Source organism: Nilaparvata lugens, chromosome 1, assembly GCF_014356525.2.
Source record: "Nilaparvata lugens isolate BPH chromosome 1, ASM1435652v1, whole genome shotgun sequence".
Classification (NCBI taxonomy): domain Eukaryota; kingdom Metazoa; phylum Arthropoda; class Insecta; order Hemiptera; family Delphacidae; genus Nilaparvata; species Nilaparvata lugens.
The window spans coordinates 40,557,796-40,581,159 of record NC_052504.1 but is presented as its reverse complement, the minus strand read 5'-3'; the positions used below and the strand labels follow the sequence as shown (position 1 = coordinate 40,581,159).

Genomic DNA, 23,364 nt, shown 5'->3' with positions numbered 1-23,364 from the left:
CAAAATCAAAAACTACTAGATTGATGTGTTTCTCGGTCTGAATCAGTTCATAAATATGGTTTATTTTCAAGCATTTTGAATATCGAATCGTTCTGCTCTCACATCTACAATTAAAGCTTCTCTGTTCTCCATGGACATATATTCATTATTTAGTTAACTATTTGCATATTCAAAACACTCTCAAGAACTTTGGACACAGTGGTGGTTATATTTATCGGCCTGAAGTTATTGAAGTCGGATTTGCAACCTTTTTTATGGACAGGTAAGACTTTACTCAATTTTAAAGTCTGTGGAAAAGCACCATCAATAATTGAACTATTCACTAAATTTATCAAAGGATCTATAATATAATCACAACCCATTTTCAGCATTTTTGGACTCATATCATATAAATCTGCGCTATAGCTGGCTTCCATTTTCCCAAGAACACGAATAACATCGTCTTTTTCAATCAATTCAAATTCAAACTTAGAAGAGGGTTTACAGTAACCAGAATTTAAAAAGTCAATTGGACTACTTGTTGAATTCCTACTTTCAACCTCAGCAACAACTTCACTAATATTTTTTATGAAGAATCCATTGAACTGGTCTGAACTTAATGGACTATTGTTTTTCACCAACAATGATTCACTAGACTGTTTTTTGATTACATCCCAGATTGCCTTGCTTTTGTTCTTTGATTCAGAAATTATCTTGTCATTCTTATTTCTTCTGATAGTCTCTAGTTTGTCCCTAAACTCTTTTTTGTTTCTCTTATATTGTATTTTTATGTCATTATTACCAGTAGCAAGGTAAGCGCTGTACAACAGATCACAGGTGTTCTTTATAGCGAACAGTTCTAGATTGTAAACCTTACTGGGTTTGGGAGCAGTTGATTTAATTTTAAGTATTTTCAATGGAAAAGCTGTATCTACTATTTTTTTCAATGTATCTAGAAAGAATGACGTTTTCAATTATAAAGTATTTTCTACATACAAACTAAGATATCCATAAATAAGATATCCATAGTCAGGCTGATCGCCAATATTCGGAACGAATAGGCACTAGCAGAAGAAGAAGAAGACATACAAACTAGTCCAATTCATTTCAAATAAAATATTTTGGAAAACTGAAATGTTATTATCGTTTATGTGCCGAATTGTCTTCGTTTCATTAATATTTCCTTTCGTCTGTTTAGTGGAGAGAGTATTCCTGATAACCAGACCCCAATGGTCAGAAAACCATGTTCTCACAACTTCACATGAAAATGAATTCTCAGGAATCATAGTTACAATGTTATCAATACATGTCCCTCCATTTAATGCACTGGGCCTAGTTATACTATTGGAACCCACCCTGAGACCAAATGAAACTAGAAGCTCTTTTAACCCTTTAATATTATTATCATCACTCATGAAATCATAATTGAAGTCTGCACATAAAATAAGTCTGTCAGTGTATTTGAAGGCATTTTCCAATACCCCACTTAGTCTTTCCAAAATTGTTAATTTAGTTAATTTAAATAATTTAGTTAATTTAGTTAATTCCAAAATTGTTAATCTTGACAAAATTATTAATTTAGTTGACAGTTAACAACACTGTTTCGAAGAGGTACTCTCTCTAGATTATAGTTCTATATTAACACATATGGTATGGGCATTTCCAATTATAATTAAGAGATTGGGAGAAGAAGAATATAAATGCTAAAAGACGAATTTAAACCCTTAAAAGTCACGTTTAGAGTTAAAATATCGCCAAAAGATTTCTTAGTGAGCACCTAGGACTTATAAGGAAGCTATATCCTAAGTTTTGTTGCAATCCATCCAGTAGTTTTCCAGTGAGTGAGTGAGATGAGAATTTTATAAGTATAGAAGATTTGAGAGAAAGTTGTTAACATTGAGAATAAAGAAAAAATAATAGGCCAACTGTATCAGTCACCTACTTATTGTGAAATCTCTCCAATAAATACTGTAATAAACTTTTTGGTTACATTAGTCTAGCGAAAAAACTTGTTTTATCCCTATTTCTACAAATTTATCAGATTCTCAGAGTTATAATAATATTATCATTTCCCTGTTTGAATTTCAATCATCAATCGAATTAAACAAGGCATTGTAGAGAAATGGAAAGCAAAACCGGGTCTTGAAGAAAATCCCTTCCACTTTTTCCACAGAGCCACTGATGCATTTTCTAATGGAATCCATTTGGTGAAAGTGATATCATTTACGTTTTGTTGCCGTACAGTTCAGTCGAAGAAGGGAAACTGAAAAGATAGAAGGCACGCTACTAAGAGGAAAATCAAATAGTATGATAATCTTGCAACAAGCTAGAATAGACTCTTATGCCTGCAAGTGGGTGGAGAACCACGACCAAGGAGGAAATCGAGGCTCTATAGGGAAGAGCTGCAGTCGGCAGGGAGGGTAGGGGGCTCTTCGATCTCATAATTAGCTCCATTCACGCTGGAAGCTCAGAAAACTGAAACACCCAGTCTACTCCACTCAAACTCAGTAGGCTTGTCTCTACATATATAAAAGTGCTCAACTGGCCTTCACCAGAGTCTAGATCTAGATGTTCCATTATATTCACTTGCTCCACTTGAATATTATCTGCATTCTGCTCACATAAGCACTCTGCTTCATATTAATGATATTGATGGTGATAGCAAGCGATCTTGTTGTGAGATTGGTTAAGCCATCGAGTGCATATGTTCATCAAGTTTAGTATTTTCAGAAAATTATACTATCGTAAATTATAATCGTAAAAGCAGAAAAATTTACTGCCTGTTAGTGTTACTGGTAGAGAAGGAAAAAAGGTTTTCGGATATATTAGCAATTCCTATCCGTAAAAAATCTCAATTCTTTGATTCTACAAAAAAAAATCTTTCAACCAAACTTTGGTGAAACCGATTCCTTACCCTCACAGAATGAATTCTCAGTTTTATAGAATAGTAGAATAAATTATTTATTTCTACCCAATGAAAGAGTTTAGATTTGTGAAATTCAGTTGATAGATGTATGATTTTGGAAAATAGTTAATAGATGTATAATAGTCGATTTCAGTAATACCAGATACGTTTGTTTCCATGGGTATTGATGCCAACCAGACTTTTTCTCAATTCGTTGAAATTTGATTACAAACTCAATGGAATATTTCATGAGACTTGTTAATAGATGGTTACTAGATGGTATGTTAAATACCATCTGCAAACATATTTGTTAATCTCGAATCAAATAGGCTGTCTTAGGAGTTCAAAATCACCAATAAGATATAAATTCAATCAGATATGAGGAAATATTTTAAAATATTTTGTCATTTGAAAAAATGTTATGTTACCATCCATATACGTAGGTAGTTTAGAGATCCATGACATTCTGTTTCGACAGATAGAGCTATATATTTGATTTTTGAATGATGAATTTATTGTATTGGATTATTGAAACATCATAAGAATCATAAGAAATTATTTCTCTAGGCTCCAAGCCCATGTCCCATTTATTCAATTTTAGTACTACTTGGGTCACCGTTCTAGACACGTCTAGTGTGTGCCAGTCCAACTCTCTATTAATCTGTTGTTGATTTTCATGGAGAAAATTTATTTCTTGGTTTAGAAAATAATCATCTTAATAACTGAAAAACATAATCTCAACAGATCTCCGTCTCGAATAATTGGGAAGGATAAAGCTATTAGGTACGGTAATTAACCATTTCGGAAAAGTTTTGATAGCAGCCGACAAAGGCGAGAGTGAAGAGGCAATGAGCCGAGAGGTTGTGTGGCTAGGCTCGCCGCCCCCGACAGTCACCGCCTCCAGCTCAGTTCACGACCTCCAGGCGGCGGCTTTCTCCGATTGTGGGGGACCGTTGAACGCCCTTCCCACCTGGCTACCTCTGCCGTCTTCGCCTCTGAATGGAGCGCGATCATTAGCCGAACAAAGCGGCGACTGAGACACGCTGACAGCCTCTACTCTGCTCTGCCACTCACTCTGTCCATTCAGTCTATTTAGTTCACATCAAATCGACAAATAATCTCACTCGCATCAATGGCAGCCGCTTGTCACCTCACTGCTCACTGCCATCTACTCTTTCTCAATTTCAGTCAACAGCACATCATCGGCTGTGCTGCATGGGCCACTTGATCCTTGGCCCCATTCTTTCGGGAGGGAAAAAATAATTGAAAAAAGTATGGGCTCATCATAAATTTATGCCAAAAACACGAATTATATTCGAGCAATAGTAAGTTTTATGATTTTTCTCCTCGCGAACAGTGTCACACTCGTGCTTGAGTTTCACATCTAATATGCCGAATCTGTTTCTGTTGTTTGTTTATTGTAACGGACCTAAAAAAATCATGGAGGTTCTTCAGAAAATTTTGAAGATTCAGAAAAACAACCTGAGACTTGAAGTGAAGCTCAAGTTATTCTATAAAAAAGCAAAAAACTCGAAATTGTATAATCAACAGGGATTTGGAGTAAAATTTCATCAACATTCGAAGATGCTACAAAAACCGTTCAGGATTATAGTCTTCCGATTGACTTTGGTTTGTAAGTCATTGATTTCTAATTGACTTTGAGATTAGTAAAATGTTTTTGATAAACGTCAAGCTATTTCCAGAGAAAGGTAGATTTCGAGTACAAAAACCAGTCTGTTCAAACAAGGATGAGGCGTTCTAGTCTAAGATACTCAGACTGAGAAGCAGAGCAACTCAATTTTCTACTAGAGATAAATTGAGAACTCAAGTGCATAAACAAATTGTTGATACTCTTATAAGTCAGTTGAAAAAACAATCTGAAGCATACAAACAAATCACAGATTTGTTTGGATTTTTCTCACTCTTAAACCTCTTACAAACAAATAAGCTGTGAATAAACAAACAATATTTATTGTTTATTGAAAACAATATTTCACTGTGAAAATTTTATAAAATTTCATTGAGACGATGTGAGAGCAATAATATATCGAATAATATAAACATTTGAAACAGTATTTGGTTCAAGAATACATGTTAGTTGAGTTATATCATTACTAAACATAGTAATTGACACACAAGAAAATAGCTAAACTCTAACAACCTTGACAAAACTTTTTCGAACATTGTTGTTTCAAGTTTTCCTGTTTATGATGATTACTAGTCTAATAATAATATTGCAGCAGTGAATGGTCTTTTTCGAATCTTATTTTGATGAAAAAGATGTGAAACACTATGTTACAAAAAGGACTAAGTTCTGAATTAATTTTGTCCCTCGAAAAATATGTACTGCAGAGTATTGATTTTAAATAATAATCAACGGGTTTTCTGGTCGAAAAGTTTGAAAAAAATCATGTTAACTGTACAACGCACAAAAAAGGGGAAACTTCCCATGGTATTGATCCCTATCTATTAGATTTGGTATATTCTTTGGTACTCATTTATTTATATTTCTATTTATATAAACTACATCAGCTCTGAGATTTTTAAAAATTGTTCAATGGCAATTACAAATTGTTTAATGGCAATTTTTTGGATTGATTGAATATTCTAATAATAAATCTCCTCGAATTCTATGTTAATTATAAAAATCCGTCTACATATCATCAAGCAATATTTTTTCACACAGAGTATTCATTATTTAAGGGACCCCGAAATCAGTATGGCCCATGGGTCTCTAAATGTGTAGAACGGCTCAGATAATCGGATAAAATTATATTGTCGAGAACCTATCATTCTCTCTACCAATGCTAGTTTACTAATAGAATACTTTAATAGTTGGATTCCACTCCCAATAAGCTGGCATCACAGTTATACTGGATCTAGCAGATTGTAACTGTCTAGATGTATGCATCATATTATCCTCAATGCATTTCTCTTCTCGACCTTCTTCTTACAAGCTCACTTTGAACAAATTTCAATCTTTTCCATTCAAGATCACTTCGAATACATTTCAACCTTTTTCATCCGAGCTTTCTTCCATTGACACGAGAATCAATGTCGTAATTATTTCTAAAGCCTTATCATCCTTATGTTAGAATGACTGTATAACATAATTATATCCTGTGAATGAGAATATAATTTAATTCACGGTATGTGAAGATCGCTTTGCCTTGGTGATGTTGAGGCGACCACCAAGACAACGAACATCAGATGAAATTGATGTGATTTCATTGAAATATCCTTTATATTGCTCCATGTTGTATTGCCTCTTCTTGTATTGTTTTATGTTTTATTGGTTGATGCTGTATTGTTCCATGTTGAAACAACCTACATGCCGCCTTGCAAAAACATAATTCGGTTTCTAGGAACACTAAAATTATAACGGATCTGGTCACCTTCTCAAAACAAGATCTTTGAATTTAATCTATGGTCGAGTAGTTTTCAAAAGTAGTAGTAGTAGTTTTTGTAGTTTTATTGATGTAATACTACAACAATAATTATTAATACCATGGACTTACAACATTTTTGTTAGAATAATATCGATGGATATCAATGGATTGAATTGAATTGAACAGCATTGGATTCTGTGGTTAAATTGGAAATTAGAGAGTTATTTCCACACAATTTAACGACGCTAATATTTTATTCAGACTATTTTAATAAAATTTTAAACCATTCATAATCATAATAATGAAATTGGGCTTTATTATTAAGCGTGATGATCATGGATGTAGAATTACCAAAACAATTAGGGATAAAAATCTCGAAAAACATCTGGCAGGGAAATTCTAGTTACAGTTAATTTGATAAGGACGTGTTTCCTGTCATTATGATTGAATTCTTGACGCTGAGAGCTCATTCTCTACATTGAGAAGAATCAAAACCTGATCAAGATCACGGAGGGGAGATTCAGATTCCTTTATTCATGTGATTAATAAAACAAAATTCAACTAAAGTTCTAGCGTTAAAAATAAATACTAGTAGCATGGTGAATCATATTAAACTCAAAAGTTCTACAATAATATTGAGCTACTACTGTACTATAATGTTACTACTGTGATGTTTCACATGAGACGGTGAAATTTGGACCATTAGAAGTTCACTCTCAGAGAGAGTATCGAAGGGTATCGAGGATACCCTCCCTTTCAGCACTTGACTATAGGTAAATAAAATAATAAAGGGAGAAGAGAGACTTAGGTACAGAAATAGCCCTAATGAATGTGGTATGAATCGTGTGTATGGATTCAGATGAAAATGAAAAATGAAAATGAAAATGTAAATGAAAAAATTCTTTATTAGGCGGAGTTAGGACTTTTAAGTCCTCTCAACCACTCAACCTCAGATCATATAAGATCAGATAATTTAATTAACAGAATTGTGTATTGATTCGTATTGATCCTATACGAAAAAAGAGTTTGCTGTGAACAAATTTATATAACAATTGTATGGTTGTGAAGTGAGCTCAGGTAGCATAAAAGTAGACTATATGTAATTCTAAGTGATTCCATGTATCTTACAAAAACTGTACTTACGGGTATTCATTTATTCATAAACTTACTCGTATATTCATAAAACTAAATTCTATTATATTGAGCGGAGTCGACGCCTGATATAAGAAAAGACTATAGCCTACTAATAATTTAGCAATATGCAATTCTTCAAAAAAGGCTTCACCATACTGTAGATTTACTGGATATACTGGTGTCTGTGCCAAAAAATAAATAGAATAATGAGCTAAATGGAGATACTGAAATGTACTGAAAGAATCGCTTTCCAGTGGTTCGTAAGCCACCTGAAGCCTCAGGTCCACTTATTACTGTAGTTCTATTAGCGTCATATCTACGTATAAGCCGGATGTTTGAGTGAGCATCAAACCGAGTCAGCAAAAAAAATTACCGGGCAAAAAAATTCCCCCAACAGGCATCTGGATCCCCCCCCGTGTGGGTAATTTATACTAGTGAGCAATACAGACCTCAATTGATTTGTTTTGGTTGTATTGAACTAGTCTTTGACCAGTCTATCATGGAAACCAAGTAAAAAATGATAATCTCACTGCTAATTGATCTTTCCTCATTCGCTGAGGAAATGCCCAATGAGTCCAAGATACGATAGTGATGTAATACTGCAACGCTAATAGATTATTTTCGCTTCTTGAGAGAATTGCTTGGGGTAGGGCAGAATCAAAATGTGAATGTTCATTTTGAATCGTATGAATTGAATTGTGAGTTTCTTTAATAATCATGAGTTTTGATTTAATTATTCGAAAGGGGATGTTCTCCATTTTAAAGGGTTAAATTAAGAAGAAGGGTAACATAGATGCAAGAAACGGAAATCCACATAAATGATAAGGGTAATAAAGTGGATTGTCTGTAGGTCTGAAGACAAAGTATAATTTGAAGTATTGAGATAATATGTTGGTTCAGACAAATCTCGCAGGTAAGAGCTACATGAATAACCAGCTTTAAATTTTTCACAAACAAACACAAACCACATAACGTTAAAGAGCTTAGAGGATTTTCCAAATTTCAAACTCAAAAATTAATAATAAATTTCAATGTATCATTTCCAATATATCGAATGCAATATACCAGAATTCTTGATAATTCTATTATCAATTGAGAATGAATTTAAGAGACAAGATCGAGACACATAACCATTCTGCTTTTCATTTTGTATCTTTGTCTTAAAGTGTTAGTAGGCTAATCTCATCAGAACTAGGTACTTGAATGGAATCAAAACTTTTCTTTGTGTTGTTCTAAGATTTTTATTCTGCTGTTCTTTCTATGTATTGACCTGTCTCCATGTTTATGACTGGTCTTGTGGAGTGGAGTAAGCAAGGGTTGAGATTTTGCCAGTAATTTGTAAGGAATAAATAAATCTTAGTGCCGGTTGCACAAAAGCCGGTTAAATTTTAACCGTGATTAATTCCACGAGAACCAATCAGTGTGCCATCTTTTCAAAAACGCCTTCTCCGATATCTCGTGGAGTTAATCACGGTTAAAATTTAACCGGCTTTTGTGCAACCGAGCCATAGAATTTTATCTAGGAAAATTATGGATCAATGATCTTGAAGATCGATTTGCAAGGAATAATAGATCATTTATACAAATGAGATAAGCTGTTATGTTACATGAGTAGATAACCTCAAATTATCAAATCACAATAAATCTTCATTGAAGATTAAGAAGTGCAAGAGTACCAGGAATCGAACAAGGTTCTTGTGGATCTTGTAGTTTTCAGATAAGTAGCCTGATTCTTTTTGATTTAATACAAATTTATTAAATCTCAATAATTTCTTTCATAACCCCATTTTCAAGCATACATCATATAAAAATTCTTAATAACATTTCGATCTCATATTTTCCTAAAAGGCCTTGCCCAAAGATATTTTCTTTCTTGTTTTGCCAATAATTTGCTCCAGCGTCCGGCATTTTCGCGTAGACAAGAATGGTGGAAACCCAGAAATGGATTGTTCCAGTTCACTCTCTTTCTCTCACTCGCACAAACATTGGAACGGTTCGAAGCTTAACGGATGACTTGACCCATTTTCGAAAACAAGATTAGAGATATAATTAAATGTGAATTGGAATTCGAAACGATTGGGTGCAATATTGATAGGATTGCCACTACAAAACTCACTAGCTCACTAGCATGGCGGGGACTGTTCCATTTAAAAGTGGGTGGGTTTTGACCTATTTCCCCTTATGGTCTGTAGTCGGCTTACGCATCGTATGGAGAGTTTCAAATACCATTGTTTATGCATTCTATGTAACCAAAGCTCTGAAATTAGATAGATTACAACATTTACTACTATATTAGCCCGATCCCCAATGGCAATGGAAATCATCCCTTCCCATGATCCCTCAGTCAACATAGCCTATAACATACAGTTACGAGAAACAATGAAGTTTCGACAAGAAAAATGCAAATCAATCATATCTTTTTCGTCTAATTTCTGTCTCTAACAATAAACAAACGTACAAACACTTAATTTAGAACTGTATTCCAATATATTCTGGGACTTTCTTTGTTTCCAACGTGGGTTCTAATGTGAGATTGGTTCTTCTCTAAACCATCTAGGCTCACCAATACATTATTATTTTCATCTGTTTTGAAGCATAGAGGTCTAGAAACGTTCGAATACATTGCCATCAATGCAAAATGGTTTGACAATCTGGTTGGTAGTGCTTTTTCAGTGTGAGCTATTGTGTGTTTGATGTGAAATTGGATTGCAGCGATGAGTTGAATTGAAAGTGAAGTTAATATACAGAGATTATAATATACAAAGCACATGAAGAATAACAATCATTGTGGATAGTAGTTTTTCACACTTACCTAACCACTGCGGCCATTGTATCCATCCGGCGAAATATTCATTTATTTAAGTTTGTTGGAATTGGTTGTTTGTCTTTTACAACTATGGTGCGTAACTTTAACTATAAACATTTAGGACAAAGACGACAACAACAGACACGACTAGAACGACTACCTAGACTACAGTAACACATGGCACATAGCTAGCGGGGAGCACATATATTTCGGGCTACTGTCCCGTCGAGCACATAGTTTGTAGTATAACTGTTAGGATTTATAATCGATGAGTAAGGGTCACGAAAACATGTTGGGTACAGTGAGCGGAGGGTGTGATGTTGGAGGGATTGGCTCTCTCCCTAGGGCACATGGACCTAGTGCTGCAAGAGTGTTGACAGAAGCAGCATGGCGGCGGGCGGATGAGGCTCGTCGAAGGCGGCTGCACCAGGAGTCAGCGGCACTGGCAAACACACCACTACACAAACTACAGATTGATAAGAAGCTGACTGAGCAGTTGTGTTGAGCAGCAGGACACACTGGGCGGGCGGGCAGGCGTTATGTCGTGTGTCAGTGCCTCTGCTCGCTCTGCTCTGCTCTGCTCTGCTGTGGCCGCTTTGCTCGGCTCGCGACGCTGCTGCGATCTGCCGGCACATCCGCCCCCGGGAGTGGCAACCACCACCCCCATCACCACTATGTATGTTATGTTTAACCCCAAATGCATTCATCAAATTACAACGTCTCCGCCGCCACCGCCACCGTAAACCTTATTTATTGCGCGATCAAGATGAGTTGTTATTTATCTACACCACCCCCACCCCCTTTCAAAACCGAAAACGATACTCTCGTTTGGAAAACCCCAGCTATGATGTACACATCTTATGTTTCCACTTACAAGACGTGCCTGTTAATTCCTTAATTATTTACAATGATGTAAAGCATCACAATCACAATGAATTCCAATCACATTAATCATTTTATTGAAAAATACATACTAATTCATCATTATTAATTGGGATATCTTAAAATTCCATGTACTCTTTTTGTGTAAAACATAGATTATGTGAAGTATAATTTGTTTATTACTTTATCTTTCCGTACCGTACTATATTTTGAAGATGATGGTTATAGTGAAAATAAAGTCGTTTCGGAAAATGTTCTATAATCTCAAAAATTTACTTAAAACTTCAATACTATGCAACATTATTGTAATGAAGTAATTGCATAAATATATTAATTCTGAATAATTTGAAGTATAGAAAATGTATATCAATTAGAGAGAAATGAAAACTTATCTGGAATAGAGAGTGACTATGCACAACCAAAAAAATTTAATATGTTTAAAGATGATTTGTGCATCCGATATTGAAACGCCTCCAACCTGGAATGCAAATGCTACTGGTATTATAAACTGGTAGTAAATCAAAACCTATTCAATTTTATTAAAATATTATTCTGTGAATTGGAAATCTGGTCGCGGATTTTATTATTAAATGTAATTGATGAAGCGAGAAGATCTCCAATGTGCAAAGATGAAACGTGTGTTTTATCACGTTTCGTGAAGGCAATATTATGGTTTTTAGCTCCATGCTATACAAACAAGAGTGAGTCGACTTTTGGTCTGTGAATCAAGGCTGCATGTTTTTTCCACATAAATAGATTTTGGATTTTTCTTTCGAGGCCCGTATTCTTTGAACCGTTTGTGAGTCTAGGCACATAGGCATATAGGTTGTTGAGTTAAGGCATTGGTTACCTGAAGGATTCTGTCTTGAGAATTCAATTATGAATCTCATATTTTCGGCTGTCACAGTTCGGGCAGTTTAAACCTGCATGATTGTGTTTTCAAGATTTGAATCTTGTAGGGAAAGCTGGTGCTTTGATTCAATCAGCTGGCACAAGTTTTTTTTATATATTTTTTTATTTGAAATCGGGAGTGGTTTAACCGGACCTTTGAGGATCAGGCCAAAAGTCGACTTACTCTTAAAAAACAAACTCTTACTAAAAAAAATCTACCTTCTACCCCTGGTCTTTTTTTACAGAGTGCCTTTTCACTAAATTGAGCTGTCGGACAGAAAAATTCACTCTTGCCTTATTCAGATAATGAAATTTCGAATAAGCTAAAACAGTTCGTAGCTCTCTATCTTCATTGAGTCCTGAGTTTCAAAAACGAGTCAATTGAAAAAACGTTATTTAGAGATATTTTAGTTTCAATATCTTCCGATTTTCACTTTTTAATTTTATGATTCAAAATCCTCCTGGGCGTAATTTTGTGGTCTAAAACCTGAGACTAGATAGACCATTCTATCTCAGATAGATAACCAAAAATTGCAATTGACCAGTTGGTTTCCATTAAACCAACTGTTGGTGGTAGTATTAATTAAATAGCATCTAGCGCAAAAAAACGTAGATTGTGCAAATCAACTGGAAAATTAAAAGATTATAGGGCATCAAAAAAGTATAATTATGATACATCATTTCAAAGGTTGTAACACGAGCTATAACCTTTATACGTTAGCATCTTTCTACTGCGAGTTCGTAGAACGCACAGCACCAGATAGAAGGATTATCAGGAAACTGGCAAAAAAGATTATTGGGGAACGGCCAGACCAACTTGCAAGGTAGGTACTCTTCCAAACTAGACAGTATAGTGGGTCGGATCACAGACAATGCAAAGTCTTACTACCGTTTTTCGAGAGCAGTGATATCGGCAGCCAAATCTCATTTCCCAAGGGAAACACGAATAAGGATTATGTCCCAGGGTGGGATGATGAATGTGAGACCTTGCTACAACAGTTCGAGGAGACTGGTCAAGCTGGAGTTGGTGATGAGCTCCTTGAAACTCTTGGAGATAAGAGGAGGGATTGCTGGATGAGGACTGTCTCCAATATGAATTTCATTCATTCAAGCAGGAAAGCATGGGGTCTCCTGAAAAAACTTGGTTCAGATGCCTATGAGAAAGTGTCAACCTTCAAAACAAAACCCAACCAGGTTACTCAGGATCTTAAAGCTCATATTGAGGCTGATTTAAAACACCATATCAGAAAAAGTGTCAGGAAAAGGGAGAAGAGATTGATTATTGAAAATAATATATCAGGCACTTTCACATTGTCTGACCTGGAGTGTGAGATCAGTGCCCTTAAAATGGGAAAAGCAGATGGATATGATGTAGTATATATTTCCTGAGCTCCTGGCAAGTCTGGGAAAGTACCCTCAAGCCAAAAAATCCTCATGGAAGATGTACCCAATGGAATATTATGGAGCGTGGAGCATGAAAGAGAGGTGAAGATAAAAGTGGATACAAGATGCACCACGAGCAGAAGAAATTGGGCCTACAGCATCTGTGTGAGTGTGGCCAAACACAAACTATAAGCCACATAACTACTGCTGAATGCCCAATCTATTCTTTTGAGTGAGATCTCAGAGAGTTGCATGACGCCACAAACAGAGATATAGACTAGTTATATAGACTGATAAGATATAGACTGGTTGAAGCAGTTAAGAAAAGAATATTGTGAGAGGCTCTGGAAAAAGAGCTGAATATTTTTATTTTTATGCTAGGCCTCAAACTGATATTTTTATATGTTTTGAAGACGAGGGTTTAAGACCTGATTCCAGAAAAATGAATGAATGATTTTTATACGGAACATTTTCTTCAACAAACGGAAGCGAACCCTTTTTTTAGACAAAAAATAAAATTATAAGGTGAAAATTTTCTTAAATTCTGGTTTTGTATGACAATAAGTTCCTGACCAATACATAGATAAATACGAAACGATAAAATATTATATGATATCAATTGTATATCTTCTCATCCTTAAAAGGATTTGGTGCCGAGATATATTTATTTTACGAAAGCATTGCAGTTCCAAGGTACATTGCAGGGCAGGTACAAGGGGTGGGCGGCGGAGCAAGCGGGGGGACGATGAGTATTGTTTTATTCCAGGCTATGTAGGGGAAAGTGGGGCAAAACCGACCAGCTAGTGTTTGAAGTTCAATTAATGAAAACCTGTTGGCAAATTTATCAAAATATGATGTCAATCTCATTCTTTACATATTTCATGATAACTATACATACTCAAATACATTTATTTAATTATAATAAAAACAATAATAATTTTGTAATTTTTTTGTGCAAAATGACGGTTTTGCCCCATGGGTTGGGTAAAACCGTCTTATGAGTAGAGTAAAACCGACATTAATGGAAATGACATAGAAACACTTGAAATAACCACACAAATCACAAAATTTTATTTAATAAAGTTGTCATGACATAGGAAAATGAAAACAACATGAGATTACTTGAAATATTCACTCGAATAAAGGTGTCAAGACATACGAAAAATTAAATAAAAAGGAAACTAACATGGGATTTTTTCAAATATTTACAAAAATCACAAATGAAGGTGTCATCTTTCTCCTCACTTTTCGAGCATTGCCATAGCCACCTCTAATACAAGGCCCCGGCCTACGATATTGCAACGTGGCAGTGTAGCCCTAGAATCTAATACATGATTGGTGAAAAATATTTTAAAAAATACCAGCTTATCTTTTTCACCAATCATGTATTAGATTCTAGGCCCACACTGCAACGTTGCAATATCGTAGTCCGGTGCCTTGTATTAGAGATGGCTGGTGGCTATGGCATTGCTCATGAGCCCATCCTTTGCAACTCGAGCACTGGATCCAACCCTCTTTTCGTTTAGAATTTGAATAGAGGTTATTGCAAAAAATACTACTCAAATATCGGCGTTTGCTGAACATTTAATTAAAACTAATAATAATTAATGTTTCAAAAATTAAAAAATGTTTCAATGAGAGGTTACTACAAGTTTCATGTTGTTTTCATTAATTTGATTAAAGTAGCCCTTATAGGTGATTTGATTTCATGAGGTAGTGTGTTTATTATGAGATTATGAATGATTATTAATTCTAGGCCTATCTATTTATTCATCCCATTACCTATCAAATGCAACATTATAAATCTCATGTTCAAGTTCATAATAATGAGAGGAATAATATTTCAGATTTATCTAAATTATTGTCAATTCTTCAATTTACACACTAATCATCTAAACAGCACAAAAATTCCAAATAGAATAAACAGAGAATAAAATTGAGAGATAGTAGTCTATTGAGAGCTGCAGGAGATTGATTCGCAAATAACAGGATAGGTCCATCCATGCCCTGCATTCTAGAGTAAATTATAATTAGGCTCATAAGAGAATCCATGAAGAATTGTATTGAAAGTTGGGTTTTAAAGCAGCTTATAACAGTTTTATTTGAAATTTATTTTTTCACGATATAGTTTCCAATAGTTCAGCCGACTAATAAACTATGCACATTTAAAAACAATGGATAAACAGACAACAATAAATCAGTTTCAATAATTAAGTGGTTATATAATTACACTAAAGGGAAACTAATCAATTTGCAAGGGATAAAACCGACTGCAGTCGGTTATGCCCCTCACTGAAATGCCGGTTATGCCCCACAGCACATGCCAAAATAAAAATGGCCACAACCGATTGTAGTGGATATAAAGTAGTGGATGTAAAGAGAGAACGAGAGGACGTGAGTCCTCTCTCTCCCTTCAGGAGAGGAACGCTCGTGGGAGTGAAGAGAGTTTTTTCATAAGTTTTCCTCAAGGGAGAATCAACAAATTATTAGCATTCTGACTGAGAATCCAGTATGAGTGTGGGTGTTTAATATTGTCACAAAGTAAAATTGTGAAGAGAAAATAATTAATAATATTATTGAAAGACGCTCGGCTATCAGCAAAGCTAGCTGACCGCGGAGATAAGGAGGGTACCGATGACGCACCATCTTCCGCGCATCGAGACGATTCTTACCGCCTCTGGCGGCGGCAAAACTCCATCCCCTCTACTTTGGGAGAGTATATAAACGCCAGACGAGTCCCAGACCACAGCATTCCGCTCCCAACCTTCCTCTCCGTTGGCTGCCGTACGTCCCTAACCTTCCTTCCTCCCAGGGCACAGCAGCCCGTTGGCTGCCGTCCCTATCCTCTCACCCTCCCAGGGCATAGCAGCCCGTTGGCTGCCGTCCCCAATCTTCCATCCCCCCAGGGCACAGCGGCCCGTTGGCTGCCGTCCCTATCCTTCCATCTCCCCAGGGCACAGCGGCCCGTTGGCTGCCGTCCCTAACCTTCCATCCTCCCAGGGCACAGCGGCCCGTCGGCTGCCGTCCCTATCCTCTCATCCTCTCCGGGCACAGCGGCCCATTGGCTGCCATCCCTATCCTTCTATCCTCTCCGGGCACAGCAGCCTGTTGGCTGCCGTCCCTCCTATCTATCCTTCCTCTTCCTACTATACTGGAGCGGAACCGAGGCCATAAGGCCAATACAAAATTACATCGAAGTGGTGTCATCAGAGAAGAGAGCGACCTTCACGCCGTCAGAAGCACCAGGAGGTGCTGTCCACGCCAGCTGAGGCACAAAGAAGAAAGAAGAGGAACTTCGACTTGCCTCCTTTCCCTGCCCACACTACGACTGAGCTAAGTTATCCAGGAGCAACACCTGGGTATCAATCACCCACCTCTGAAGCTACTCAGGGTGTATGTGATAGATTGGCGCCCGCACTTGGGGCACGAGGCAACGAAGTAAGAATCATCATGAGTGAACAGGGTGAGGCTGATTTAGATGCTCAACACCAGGAGCTGACAGAGGATCAGTCGGTTGAGGACGAAAACCCCAAGGTGATAGCTGACCCCAGAGTCTCCTGGATCTATAGATTGAAAAAGGATGAAGCATTCAATCTTCTACAAGATTGGGGCATAGTGTCATCTGGGATACTTTCTGAGTTGAGAAGGTTGTTAGTAGAACAACATAAGAAGATGGCTGTACGTTATCCCAGCCCAAGACCCAGAATAGTGAGCTGAAGCAGTAAGGAATCTGGACACTCAGCAACAGGTACTCATGCTGAAGTTGGAACCAACATTCACACAAACCCCCTCATGGACCCAGGGGTGGTATGTGACAAAGTAAGAAGCTGGAGACTGTCATTCGACGGCCAATCAGATGCTCCCAGCTTCTTAGAAAGGCTAGACGAGCTACAACAAGCCTATGGGCTTACTGGCAACCAACTACTAGTTGCCCTTCCTGAATTACTAGTTGGTAAAGCTGAATTGGAAAAATTCGCGAGGGAGTATGAACAAATCAAAGCAGAGGAGAAACAGAATAGACATAATTCGAGAGTTCACATGACTGAGGACACAAAAAAGATTACAAGGCTCAAGGTTGAGACAGTTATAATAACCCCTACTAGTAACAGACCATCTCTTAGTGAGTCTGAACCCATGTGTGGGCAATACAAGAGACCGTGGCACTGGAGATCACACTGTCCCGATATCCCACCATGTAAAAGCTGCGGAAAGAGAGCACTGAAATGTGTCTATGATATGCAAAAGGAGAATAAAACTCTGAACAAGACAGCAGTGATGCAAACGGCACAGAGGATTCCGATTCCTGTAATTGAAGAGTCATCAAGGGACAATAGAATATTTATTACCGTGACAATCGGCGGTAAAAAGTGTCAGGCATTGCTGGATACCGGCGCTGAAGCTGATTATATGAGTAATGAGCTTTATGAAGTTCTCCAAAAAATAGGGATGATAAGGAAGGTACCAACTCATCACCACGCGATATTAGCTGATGGACGATCTACCCCATTAAATGGGAAGCTGGCAACTAATGTAACTATAGAACAAATCACAGTTCCACTAGCGGCGTCTATAATGGATGGACTTGGACAAAAGTTGCTATCGGGCATGGAATTTATGCGTGATAACAAAGTGAATATTCACACATTCACGAGAGAGGTGGAGTGGGATCCTCCCCAATTGAATCCTTCAAGTCAGCGAATTATGACACGATTGCTCTTATTGAGGACTGAGAGAACATCAGTCCCAACTATAGCAGCTGTAGACTCCAAAACCCAGGAGAACAAGAGTTGCAACAGAAGGATGTACAAGCAGGTTGTTTGGAATGGAGTCAAACTCAATGACTTGATTAATACCAGGGCGGAATTGTCATATATTCCAGAACAAGCATCTTGCGACAACACAGTTCATCACTGTGATGAGATGACCGACTCTGAACGACAGACCGCGATTCATGCTCCAATCACCAGAGCAAACACTTCGAACTCCGAGGAAGTTGTGGAAGTTAGAATGGAACGAAAACCATCTCATGATGAGTCAGAATCTAGCCTAGCAGCCGACACAAACAGGATAACCCTAAGTGGGATATCATCCTCTAAAAACAATTCAGCACCCCCCATGGTCATGGATGTGAACGAGACAACACCACCCTCCACTGCCACTGCCACTGCCATGTGGAGGAGTCCATGCCACCCTCAACAGATATGGACGTAGGAGAGCCAACGCAGTCTTCGACTATCAATGAAGTAGTTCCACCGTCCCAGGAACCCACACCAGGTCCCTCAAGGAATAAGGATCCAGTGTTCTGTCACCGAGTCTCGACACCTGGTAAGCATAAATGGGCTGGCAAGCCACGCATAAAAGTCCGATTTCCAGATGGACAATGTAAATATGTACCTGTGGACCAGGTGTAGATGATGCCCATAGACAGTGGCAAACACCTCTAAAGGTGATGCCTGAGCGGCATACACCTCTAAAGGTGATGCCTGAGAGGTGTACACCTCTTAAGGTGATGCCTAGATGGCTCACGCCTTTTAAGGTGGTGCCAAAGAGGGCTCCGATCCCCCCCCCCCCCAAGTAGGAGTGGGGTGTCACAAATTCAAATTGTGATGAGAAAATAATTAATAATATTATTGAAAGACGCTCGGCTATCAGCAAAGATAGCTGACCGCGGAGATAAGGAGGGTACCGATGGCGCACCATCTTCCGTGCATTGAGATGATTCTTACCGCCTCTGGCGGCAGCAAAACTCCATCCCCTCTACTTTGGGAGAGTATATAAACGCCGGACGAGCCCCAGACCACAGCATTCCGCTCCCAACCTTCCTCTCCTGCACAGCGGCCCGTAGGCTGCCATACGTCCCTAACCTTCCATCCTCCCAGGGCACAGCAGCCCGTTGGCTGCCGTCCCTATCCTCTCACCCTCCCAGGACACAGCGGCCCGTTGGCTGCCGTCCCTAACCTTCCATCCTCCCAGGGCACAGCGGCCCGTTGGCTGCTGTCCCTAACCTTCCATCCTCCCAGGGCACAGCGGCCCGTTGGCTGCCATCCCTATCCTCTCACCCACCCAGGGCACAGCGGCCCGTTCGCTGCCGTCCCTAACCTTCCATCCTCCCAGGGCACAGTGGCCCGTTGGCTGCCGTCCCTAACCTTCCATCCTCCCAGGGCACAGCAGCCCGTTGGCTGCCGTCCCTATCTTCTCACCCTCCCAGGACACAGCGGCCCGTTGGCTGCCGTCCCTAACCTTCCATCCTCCCAGGGCACAGCGGCCCGTTGGCTGCTGTCCCTAACCTTCCATCCTCCCAGGGCACAGCGGCCCGTTGGCTGCCATCCCTATCCTCTCACCCACCCAGGTACAGCGGCCCGTTCGCTGCCGTCCCTAACCTTCCATCCTCCCAGGGCACAGTGGCCCGTTGGCTGCCGTCCCTAACCTTCCATCCTCCCAGGGCACAGCAGCCCGTTGGCTGCCGTCCCTATCTTCTCACCCTCCCAGGACACAGCGCCCGTTGGCTGCCGTCCCTAACCTTCCATCCTCCCAGGGCACAGCGGCCCGTTGGCTGCTGTCCCTAACCTTCCATCATTCCAGGGCACAGCGGCCCGTTGGCTGCCATCCCTATCCTCTCACCCACCCAGGGCACAGCGGCCCGTTGGCTGCCGTCCCTAACCTTCCATCCTCCCAGGGCACAGCGGTCCGTTGGCTGTCGTCCCCAATCTTCCATCCTCCAAGGGCACAGCAGCCCGTTGGCTGCCGTCCCTATCCTTCCATCTCCCCAGGGCACAGCGGCCCGTCGGCTGCTGTCCCTAACCTTCCATTCTCCCAGGGCACAGCGGCCCGTTGGCTGTCGTCTCTAGCCTTCCATTCTCCCAGGGCACAGCGGCCCGTTGGCTGCCGTCCCTATCCTTCCATTATCCCAGGGCACAGCGGCCCGTTGGCTGCCATCCCTAACCTTCCATCCTCCCAGGGCACAGTGGCCCGTTGGCTGCCGTCCCTATCCTCCCATCCTCTCCGGGCATAGCGGCCCGTTGGCTGCCATCCCCATCCTTCTATCCTCTCCGGGCACAGCAGCCTGTTGGCTGCCGTCCCTCCTATCTATCCTTCCTCTCCCTACTATACTGGAGTGGAACCGAGGCCGTAAGGCCAATACAAAATTACATCGAAGTGGTGTCATCAGAGAAGAGAGCAACCTTCACGCCGTCAGAAGCACCAGGAGGTGCTGTCCACGCCAGCTGAGGCACAAAGAAGAAAGAAGAGGAACTTCGACTTGCCTCCTTTCCCCGCCCACATTACGACTGAGCTAAGTCATCCAGGAGCAACACCTGGGTATCAATCACCCACCTCTGAAGCTACTCAGGGTGTACGTGATAATATGAATGTTTCATATTAAGTTGTGATGCATCCCAATCATGCATTGGGGCCGTTGTATCTCAAGTTTGCGACAATATCGAGTGTCCAGTTGCCTATCCAAGTAGGACGCTGAATAAAGCCAAGAGAAATTACTCCACTACGGAGCGCGAATTGTTAGCATTAGTTTGGAGCACTAAACATTTCAGGTGTTATTTGTTTGGGCAGAAATCTATAGTGAAGACAGATCATGCTCCTTTAAAATGGTTGCTTAATTTAAAGGATCCAACTTCACGACTAGCCAGATGGGCTATTAGATTATCTGAATTTGAATTTGAAATACATTTCAAACCAGGTAAAAATCATGGAAACGCCGATGGATTAAGTCGATCTATTAAAGTAATCGATGTTTGTGATGAACCAATTATCGATAAGAAATTTCTGAAAATCGCTCAACGTGAAGATGAATTTTGTATACAAAAACTTCAAGATATTGAGGCATGAAACGATACGGATGTCTATGTGATAGACGATGATAACATACTATTTAAACAAGATAATCATGAAATGACCGGTAAACAATTAAAACTTGTAATCCCATTAAAAATAGTTGACACAGTAATTAAATTTCATCACGATACTAAATTTGCAGCTCATCAGGGCATACATAAAACGTATGATTTATTAAAATCCCTATATTTTTGGAAAGGTATGAAAAATGATGTTCAAAAATACATTCAAAACTGTAAATCATGTCAAGAACGTGAGTCAGATGGACATAGGAAAGTACCTTTAGTTAGTTTTGATCCAGTCTATGAACCATTTGAATTAGTATCTTTGGATATAACAGGACCTCATCCTGTGAGTGATGACGGTAATAAATACATACTGACGTTTATGGATTATATGACTCGTTATTGCGAAGTTATACCGATAAAAGATCAAACCGCAGAAACTATAGCTAAAGAATTCATATGCAATATTGTTATCAGGCATGGAGTACCGAAAAAACTACTTACTGATTTAGGAAAGAATTTTATTTCAGACTTATTTAAAGGAACTTGTAATTTATTGGGTATTAGAAAATTAAATACAACCGGATATCGACCGGAAACTAACGGATTGATTGAGAAATGGCATAGAACTTTAAATGACATGTTATCTCATTTTTTTAAGCGGAACGGTAGAGATTGGGATGCCTATTTGCCATATGTAGTGATGGCTTATCGCAGTGTGAAACATAGTGTAACGGGTTATAGTCCTTATTATTTGTTACATGGTCGAGAGATGCGACTACCTTCCGAGGCATCTCTTGAACCTAATCTAAAAGTAACTGAAGAAATCAGTATTGATAACAGAGTTGGGGAACTACAGAGAAAGTTATCAGAGGCGTATAATATTGCAAGTGAACGAACACAACAGATACATCATAAGGATAAATCCTATTATGACGTAGGTAAAAAGCACATAGAGTATCAAGAAGGTGATAAGGTAATGGTACATCAACCCTCTCGAAGGAGGGGCCTTCAACGTAAATTCGCAAAACAGTGGGTAGGACCCTACAAAATTATTGAAAAGAAAAATGAGTATAATTATTTCATAAAAATTGTAAATAAGGCTGTCATGTTTTATGCCATTCCATTTTAAAGGCCATTCCACACAGCACGTGGCGTGCGTGGCTGGACGCACGCTAGCTACTTTTCTAAACATCGCTTCCTAGCTAATCAAATGAAGCAATTCACATAGCAGCCACGGCCACGCGGCAACGCTTGCTATACTAGCCACGCGTGGCTACCGTTCGCTCTCTGAGCGATCTTTTCAAACGTGTCCGGCCACGTTTTGGTCCGAGCATGCGCAGAACGTATACTAGACGTATACTATCGTATAGAACGTATACTATCATTGTCAGCCTCAAGGTCGCGCATTAAATGATGGAATTCGCAATAGGTCTTCCTTTTTTTATTGATTGGATGTACCCACTGGTCCCGTGCTGTCACCGAATACAATAAAACCAGCTCATTATCACTACTACTGCTGCTGCTGGAGTCATCAAACCAAGGTAAGCCACAAGAAAATCCAGATTCACACCACGGGACCGTCGGAGTTGACATCTTCCTGCATACTGACGGGAAACGTGGCTGGTATAGCATCGCAACAGTCGTGGCGGTGTGAATTGGCATGTGGCTAGCGTAGCCGGTGTGGCGTGCGTCCAGCCACGCACGCCACGTGCTGTGTGGAATGGCCTTTAGGCAGGTAAATAATCATATGTGACTGAAAAATCGAACAAATTTTCAAAAAAAAACTTTATAATTTTTAGAACTCTTATGATTTAGTTTACAGCTGTGAATACAAGCTACATCTGACTCATACTTGGTGAATTTTCTCCCGCATGGTGACAGCACCAGTCAGTCAATCGGTGAGGGGTCGGTTTGACCCTAGCAGTCGGTTTTGCCCCACTTTCCCTTATAATTTCCCTTACAGCTTTCCCTTAATCAGATGCGCAAACCCCTGTTTTTTGACTTCATTGACTGGACTAAAATGCATTCCTAATATGCATGATATGCGATAATGCATGGTTATTGTAAAATAATATTTTAAGGGATATACTAGATAAGGAAGATTCGAAAAATATATTCAAAGTTGTAAAGAGTTGTCTC

General features: G+C 39.3%; 1 protein-coding gene across 1 annotated transcript in view; it reads right to left on the bottom strand.

The window, feature by feature from the left end:
- The window catches only part of LOC111056408 (tolloid-like protein 2), a 313,249-nt gene extending 302,467 nt beyond the window's left edge, over window positions 1-10,782 (bottom strand). Inside the window, exon 1 of the mRNA XM_039434020.1 lies at window positions 10,220-10,782. The gene's annotated coding sequence lies outside the window, so the exon portion shown is untranslated. The remainder of the gene's footprint in view (window positions 1-10,219) is intronic.
- Window positions 10,783-23,364: the final 12,582 nt, after the last annotated feature.